A 9,321-nucleotide genomic window follows, 5' to 3' on the forward strand; every position below is an offset into this window, starting at 1 on the left:
TTAAACATAATAATATTTTATTGTAGCTATAGTAACATTCCATTTGCATTGTAGTGAAACGATGTAAAAAATGTGTAAGTGGTATTCAAATATTCACATCCAATTAAAACACAAGGCAAAAACTTGGGAGTTAACTAAACAAAATACTAGCTCTTATAAAAAAGCTACCTTATGTTGTGAGAGCTTGAGAGAGCTGATCTAACTACAGTGTTTGTATCCCTTGCCTAGGTTCCTAGTTTAAATTGAAATCTAGATTTGTTAGATTATGGTGACTGATTAGGAAATTACTGCACATACTTCATAATTAGTGGGGTACAATTTTTTTGGTACTATTCATAGATTCACCATTCGTAGATTCGCCACTAAAGTTACGGCTAATTTATGGCCGACATGTTATAACCCTAAAGTGGTTTCATACTTGTATCAAAGGGTTTAGGGTTAGGTATTTTCATTATGTTGTGATGTGAAATTTTTTCTTGTGAGAGTATTGAGTTGTAAGGGATTATGGACTATAATTAGGTTGTAATCACTAGATTGGAATAAGATTGGACTTGCTGTTTGGTGGATGTAGCCCAGGGATTGGGTGAACCACATTAAATCTTGGTGCCTTGTGTTCATTTCTGTTTGATCTATTATTTTTCTTTTATTGGTTATATTTGCATGTAGTTTTTTATTTCTGTCCGTGATTTATCCTAAAAAGTGGTATCAGAGCGAGGTTGTCTTTCAGTTATCCTTTGCAGGAAAGTATCATAGTTGAGTGGGAGCGATGGCAGATGATGGTAAGCTAAGGGTTGAGAGGTTTAATGGGTAGAACTTCTAGTTATGGAAGATGAAAATGGAAGATTATCTTTATCAGAAGGATTTATGGAAGTCATTGGAAGGCAAAGCCAAGAATCAAGGATCTATGTCAGATGTTGAATGGGATCTTTTGGACAGAAAGGCACTTGGAAGCATTCGATTATTCTTGGCACCATCGATGGCATTTATTATTACAAAAGCAAAGACGACAAAAGAGTTGATGAAAACCCTAGTGACACTATATGAAAAGCCCTCTACTTCAAACAAGGTATTTCTCATGAAGTGTTTATTTAATATGAAAATGGCAGAAGGTGGATCTATTGCAGATCATTTAAATGAGTTTAATACTATCACTAGTCAGTTATCTTCTGTGGGTATCAATTTTGATGAAGAAATTAGGGATCTCTTGATTTTGTGTTCTTTTCTTGAAAGTTGGAATGGCTTGGTAATGGCTGTGAGTAATTATGTTCCTGGATCTAATACCCTAAAATATGATGATGTGATTGGTGTTGTTTTGAGTGAGGAAACTTGTAGGAAATCCTCAGGTGGATCTACATCAGGAAGTGCTTTGAATGCACAAAGTAGGGGCAAAACAACTGAGAGAGGAAGTAACTCTGGAAATCATGGGAAATCAAGAGGAAAGTCAAAGGGGAAGAGGTCTCAATCGAGAGGACCAAACAATTGCTAGTACTATGGGAAACCAGGGCACAAAAAGAAAGATTGCTGGAATCGAAAAAAAATGAAGGAGATAAATCAGATGGAGAAAAGGAGGCAAATGTGGTAAGTAACAAATCCAAAGAGGATGCTTTGCTTCTATCTTTAGAAAGTGTTGATGATTCATGGGTTTTAGATTTTGGTGCTTCATTTCATGCTAAACATCATAGAGGTTATTTCATTGATTATGTCCAAGGGGATTTTGGGCTTGTTTATTTGGGGGATAATGAACCCTATCAAATTGTTGGAAAGGGAAAAATTAAGATTAAGTTGTAGAATGAGAATCATTGGCTACTACATGAGGTAAGACATATTCCAAGGCTAAGTAAGAATTTAATTTCAGCAAGGCAACTCGGTGATGAGGGTTGTGTAGTTACTTTTAATGATAAAAGTTGGAAGGTTTCAAAAGGTTCCCTTGTAGTAGCAAAAGGTGTGAAAGTAGGCACCTTATATCTTTGTACAGGTCATATTGTTCCTTCTAATTTGATTGTTTCAGAGAAAAATGAATGTTCAAGAACAATTGTTGCAGTTGAGCAGGGAGAACAAATAGCTGCTATAAATTCTGATACAGCACTGTGGCACAATAGACTTGGGCACATGAGTGAGAAAGGTATGAAAGTACTTCATTCAAAGAAAGTTTTACCAAGTCTAAAATGTGTTAATATGGATTTCTGTGAAAGTTGTGTGTATGAAAAACAAAAGAGAGTGAGTTTTGTAAAGACTGGGAAGGAAAACAAAAAAGAGAAATTAGAGCTTATGCATACAAATGTATGGGGACTAGCTTAGGTATCTTCCCTTGGTGGATCTCATTATTATGTTACATTTATTAATGATACAACTAGAAAAGTATGGGTTTATTTCCTTAGATAGAAATCTGATGTATTTCAAACTTTTAAGAAATAGAAATGCTTTGTTGAAAATGAGACAAGTAAGAAATTAAAATGTCTCAGATCTGATAATGGTGGTGAGTATTACAGTCATGAATTTGAAGATTATTGCTCCACTAATGGTATTCATACACAAATAACTATTCCAAGGACTCCACAGGAAAATGGAGTGGCGGAACACATGAATAGTACTATAATGGAGCACGCAAGGAGCATGAGGTTGCATGCTAGGTTAACCTTACACATGTGGGCGGAGGCTATCAATACTATAGTATATTTGATTAATAGAGGTCCCTCTACTCCTTTGGGCTGTGGTATTCTAGAGGAGGCATGGACTGGTAAGAAGGTGAGTTATTCTTTTCTCAAGACCTTCAGTTGTGAAGCTTTTGCTCATATAGACTCTAAAAATAGAACCAAGCTAGAAGCTTAATCAAAGAAATGTGTCTTTGTTGGATATGGCATTAATGAATTTGGTTATAGGCTTTGGGATTTTGAAAATCATAAAATTTTTAGAAGTCAGGATGTCATATTCAATGAGAAAGTGTTGTACAAAGATCTGTTGCAGCAACATGAGAAGAAAGAAGATGATTATGTAGTGCTCGATGATATTCCAAAAGCTGATTTTCTAGCTATTCCTCATGATGTGCAACAAATACCACACACACTGGTGAATTTTAGATGGTCAACGAGGAAAATTAGACCTCCACAAAGATTATCTCCCTCTTTGTATTCTATTTTACTTACTGATGTTGGTGAACCTAAAAGTTATGATGAAGCTATGCAGGTGGATACTAAGATTCAGTAGGAGTCTGCAATGAAAGATGAAATGGACTCTACGCTAAAGAATAAGACATGGGATTTGTGCAAGTTGCCTGCAGGTAAAAAGGCTTTACAAAATAAGTGGGTTTACAAGTTGAAAGAAGAGGAAGGAGCTAAGAAAAGATTTAAGGCAAAGTTAGTTGTAAAAGAATTTGCATAGAAAAATGGAATAGATTTTGATTAGATATTTTCTCCTATTGTTAAAATGACTTGTATCCATACTATTTTAAGTCTTGTGGCTACTGAAGATTTGCATTTAGAGCAGCTAGATGTTAAAACAACCATCCTTCATGGTGATTTGGATGAAGAAATCTATATGGCTCAGCCATGGGGATTTGAGGTCAAAGGTAAGGAGAACTTAGTTTGCAAATTGAAGAAAAGTTTATATGGCTTGAAGCAAGCACCTCGGCAATGGTATCTATAACCATGCTCATGCATAAACCTGCCAAATTTCAGATTATTGTCATTTAGGTTATTGTGTTTATTTTAAGAGGTTGGATGATGACAGCTACATTATTTTATGTTTATACATTGATGATATGCTTGTAGCTGGGTCTAACATGGATCATATTAAGGGGTTGAAATACCAGTTAGCACGTGCATTTGCTATGAAGGATTTGGGGGCAGAAAAAAAATCCTTGGTATGAAGATTTGTAAAGATAGGAAGAACAAAAAATTAACGCTGTCTCAGGTTGATTATGTTGAGTAGGTGTTGCAATGTTTCTCTATGGAGAATGCTAAAGCTTTCAGCACACCTTTACCTAGTTATTTGAAATTGACTAAGGAGATGTGTCCTAAGACACAGGAAGAGGAAGATAAGATGTCCAAGGTACCCTATGCTTCAGTTGTAGGAAGCTTGATGTATGCTATGGTATGCACTAGGCTAGATATTGCCCATGCAGTGGGAGTCGTTAGCAGGTATATGAGTCATCCAAGATTTGAGCATTGGAATGCTGTCAAGTGGATTCTCAGATATTTGAGAGGAACATACAATAAGTGTTTACACTTTGGGGGCTCTACTACTAATTTACATGGCTATGTTGACTCAGATTTGGCAGGGGATATTGATGCCAGGTGGAGTACTACAGGTTATGTCTTTGCTATTCGTGGGGCAGCTATGAGCTAGGTTTCTAGGTTATAGAAGATTAATGCTCTATCCATTATAGAGGCAGCCAAGGAGATGATATGGCTTCAGTTCTTCTTAGAAGAATTAGGACATCCTTAGAAGGATAATTATTTGTTCACAGATAGTTAGAGTGCCATTCATCTTGTAAAGAATTTAGCTTTGCATTCTAAGATCAAACACATACAGTTGCAGTACCATTTCATTCGATCAGTTTTGGAGGATGGACAGTTAAAGCTGGAGAAGATACATACAAATGATAATCCAATAGATATGTTGACAAAGGTTTTAACAAGGGAGAATTTGAACTCCTCTTCAGCTTCAGTTGGTCTTTTAGGCTAAACATGAATAAAACAACAACAGAGTCTAGGGTGGTTTGATCCAATGGGAGCCGCATGTGCTATTGGTATTGCTATAGGATCAGTCTCCAAGTGGGAGATTGTTGTTTAGTGTAGAGCCCGATCAGAAAATTACTGCACATACTTCATAATTAGTGGGGTTCGGGGCATTTCCCCAAAAAAAAATTTGGTACTATTCGTAGATTTGCCATTTGTAGATTTGCCACTAAAGTTATGGCTAATTTATGGCCAACATGTTATAACCCTAAAGTGGTTTCATACTTGTATAAAAGGGTTTAGGGTTAGGTATTTTCATTATGTTGTGATGTGAAATTGCTTCTTGTGGTGGGATTGAGTTGTAAGGGATTACAGACTGTAATCAGGTTGTAATCATTGGATTGGAATAAGATCAAACTTGCTATTTGGTGGACATAGCCCAGCGATTGGGTGAACCATGTTAAATATTTGTGCCTTGTGTTCATTTCTATGTGATCTATTATTTTTTTGTTATTGGTTATATTTGCATGTAGTTTTTTATTTTTGTCTGTGGTTTATCTTAACAAGATTACTATGAGATTTTCATATGTTGCCTTTATTGTGAAAACCTTTCTCTTAGACAGTTTAGCCTTTTCGAAGATGACATCAAAATAGTCTAGTTCAATAGTTAATGCTGAAACAGTTAAACTTAGAGCTCTATACAATGACATTGCCACAAAAATACAAGAAAGTTTGTTTCAAATGTCCTTTGTAAGCTAAAAGTTCTAAGACTCCCTTGGATGTTAACCTTACTCTTGATTTTGATTGTTCTTGCAAATGATTGATATAGCTTATGTTCATTGGGTTCTTTGTTAGGAAGACATCACTTAAAAATGTTCAATATTTGGATCTATATTGTGTGGTCCTCTCATGGGATTTAAGTTTAAATGTGTTTTTTAGAACTTGAAAAAAGCTTTAGCTTAATCACTTTATAGTAGTCAATCATAGATGTTCTTAGTTATGGCCCTTATTATGTCCACAAATTTTTTATTACTTACACAGTGGGTGAAAACACAAACCTGTGTCACCATTTGTGATATTTGGAAGGGTTATGGCCAAAATAGTTTCAGCCATAATAGTTATGGCCGAAGAAGTTTTGGCCATACATATGTGGCAAGTTTCTCTGTCGATGTGGCATGCACAGTTACGGCCAAAACACTTCCGGTCGAAACGGTTCCGGCCGTAACCCCCATGTTTCAAATTACTCAAAATATCATAAAAATAGCCAAAAAGTAATTGACGATAATTTTATGCACTAGGGGGTTATGGCTGAAACCCTTTTGGCCAAAACAGTTATGGACGAAATAGTTTCAGTCAGAACTACTTATGTGGCATCCTAGCTGGCAGCCACACAAGCAAAAATAAGAACTTCTGCAAACTTCTCACTTTGAAGGCCAATTTGACTTACTAAATTGAATTTTTTTTAAAACTAAAAATATAGTTTTGTAGGTCTTGGAGTCAAGATTATGATTATATATTAAAAAAAAAATTGATTATGGATAATATGTTATAATTTAAAAATAGTACAAGTAGGTATTTTAAGATTCAGGAAGATGTCTATTCAAAAATAAGAAAAAAATAGTAAATCATGTTCAAAAATTATTATTTTTTAATGCTACACTAGAGGAGAGAGTCTTCTTCAAGAATATGTAATTTGTTTTAAAAAATATGTTGATTTGATGGATAAAGTTTGACGGGAGAAAAAAATTGTCAATTTTTGATAACTTTGACTTTGACCAGTTATAAGTTAAAAAATATTAGCTGAATTTCAATTTTTCTTTTTTGGTACACTAGGTATACATGTTGACTCTAACATATTCCAAAATCAGACCAAAATATGAACATTTTCATATATTTGTTTGACGGGAAAAAAACTCTATATTTTTAGCATTTAAAAAAAATTAAAAACTAGACTTTAAAAATTAAAAAATAGATAAAATTTTCACTCAATTTTTTTCAAAAAAATTATAGACATAAACTTCATCTAATTTTACACATTTCATTAGTTTACATCATCTTCAAATTCTAAGTACAAATGCCACTTTTATGTCATTAAAGTTGAAGACTTTAAATTCTGATATCACTTCTCCTTTATAAAAGGTGACACAGGTTTGTGCTTTTACCCCAAAGGATTTTTTGGTCTCTGATCTATAAGCATGAAATGCCAATTTTGACTTGAATTTTTAGACTAGCCACTAGTATATATCGCATTCCTATCTACAATGCCACCTCTTTTGGTTATGTGGTGTAGGTCAAAGTTGATAAGTTTTAATTAACTTGTTCTTATTGCCAAATTTGTACGGAGCTTTATATTTCATAAGATCTCAAAGTCTTCAGTAATATGTAAATTGATGGTAGGTAACATATTAGAGGGCTTTGGATATCCACATTATGTGGTAATGAACTCAAAGCTTACTTGTATATTTTCTTAACTTAAACCAATCTTGTTCCACAAGGTTTCACAACTCTCAATGCAAGTTGTTGATCCTTATATTGCTAAAGGGCTCAAGTCAAAGTCAAACATAATCGGTTGAAGATGGTAGTATAACCTCTGATGAAGTTTTTGAAGCCATGCAAACTTGATGTTTTGTGCAACATCAAGGCAATTTTGGAGTCAATTTTTGACCATATAGAACTTCTTAATGTTATGTGTGCTTTTGTGTAACAACATGAAAAAAATGTTTTCAAAATTTAGGGAACCCTCTTAGGCTTAGATGTTTCAATGTAAACTAGAATAAGTAATCCATGTCTTAAATTTTCTAAATTGCCAATTCTTAGGTTCCAACATCTCCACATAATTTTGTTTATCTTATTTCACTCATTATTAAATGGATAAAACATGAATTTTTCAGCATCTGTACATGAAAGATTTTTTCATTTGTTGAAAGTCCAATAGTTTGATGGTCTAATGTGCTAGAAAAAAAATATATTGTGAATTTCTATTTTAGGATTCATTGGTTTGTAAATGATAAATTCATAGATTAGAAAAGATTGCTTTGGGGCAAGTGTAAATATAGCCTCAAAATGTTTTCACCAATTTTAGCCAACTAGCACGATTTTACATGTGCCCAGTGATTGTAAGTGAAGTCTTTTTAACATTACAATATCAAAACTTTATTGCGTATAGAAATAAATTATTGAGGCTATAATATATGTTTGACAAAATGCTTGTTAGCTAGACACATAGTGTCCTTGGAACCCTTCATGAAGGCTATAAACAAAAGGAACCTCGATGGATTATTTTTGAAGTGTAAGTAATGCTCAATCTTTTGTATTATTTGAGAGTTTCCTCATACAAGACAATTGATGGATGTGGGCATTGAATAAAGTTGGTGGACAAGGGCTTATAGTAAAAAGAGTGTGAACATATCATTATAAACAATTTAGAATTTGAAGGTGGCTAAGGGCCTAATGTTGATGGAATTCAAATAAAGCCAAATTCACAACATATATGGATAGATTGTTGCAACCTTAGTGATTATGATGATGGACTTATTGATATCACATGCCAAAGTATTGATATAACTATCTCAAGGTAAAATAACCTTTTTTTTGGTTTGGTCTAATTCAAGTAGTGCTTTAAAGAGCTATTAGCTACCATAAGACCTAGAAAATAACATATATATTAATAGTCTTAATTATGTAACAGGCATATATAACTACATTTCTACTATGCCTCTAGTTAATTTGTAGGTGCTTGTCTTGGATTGTACAAACCTATAATTGGATCTTTGTTTGAGAAAATATTTTCTCTTGTCATGATCTAGCTTGCTTCCAAAATGCCCTAGGATATAACTATTATTTAGTCTTCTTACAATCATAATTGATTACTACTTTCAGTAGCCTATACACTATATGCTGATATGATGAGTATAGAAAAAAATAAGGCCTTATCCGCTAGCTTGGTTCTTGTTTGAATTTTTCTATTTAAAGCCAAGTTTCCACATTTTACATTTGTTAGTCAATACATATTAATGGTTTAATACATTGATTATTATGTAAATATAAACTATTTACAAGGAAAAAAGAAAAATGTTACTAGATTTTTTTTCTTGATTGACACGCATCTTACTGGAATTCAGTTCTTTAATAGCCATCAGATCTTTTATCTTGTTTTGTGCCTTCACATATATTTCACAAACTGTGTTTAGAAATTTCATTTGAAATAACAAACAGATGGGATTGGCCTACAACAACACATTTCAAAAATAAACTAGAGGATGTGAAATTGGTGGCATGAAATTACTTGTGTTATTACTTAGAATGATTTGCATTTCTTTTTCAAAGTACACCTTGACTTATAACATTAAATCAGAGCAAGTGATGGATTTTTGATTTTTGATTGATAGTTGGTTTTTCAAAGATTGATCTATTAACTTTTTAAGGGAAAAGTGGCAATTCTTGCTTTTTGAGATAACTAGTTTAGCTATTTGGGGTGGGGGTGGGGAGGGCGGGGGTTTAATAGACTTCAGCAATGAATTGTTTGAAATCAAGAAGAAAACTTCACACTAATTTGTGCATTTGGCATATTGTTCTATTTTCTTAAAAACTATATACCTTTAGGACCACAACTATTCTTTGAGCTGAAACTATTTTTTAAATAGTC

The 9,321-nt window shown here is 33.5% G+C and overlaps 1 pseudogene; it reads left to right on the forward strand.

The window, feature by feature from the left end:
- LOC149527906 (origin of replication complex subunit 6-like) overlaps positions 1-6,055 on the forward strand; it is a 10,141-nt pseudogene extending 4,086 nt beyond the window's left edge.
- The last annotated feature ends 3,266 nt before the right edge of the window (positions 6,056-9,321 follow it).

The sequence above is a fragment of the Cupressus sempervirens genome, unplaced genomic scaffold (assembly GCF_028749045.1).
Source record: "Cupressus sempervirens isolate cs-2001-9-10 unplaced genomic scaffold, ASM2874904v1 CseChr00c100005_01, whole genome shotgun sequence".
NCBI lineage: Eukaryota > Viridiplantae > Streptophyta > Pinopsida > Cupressales > Cupressaceae > Cupressus > Cupressus sempervirens.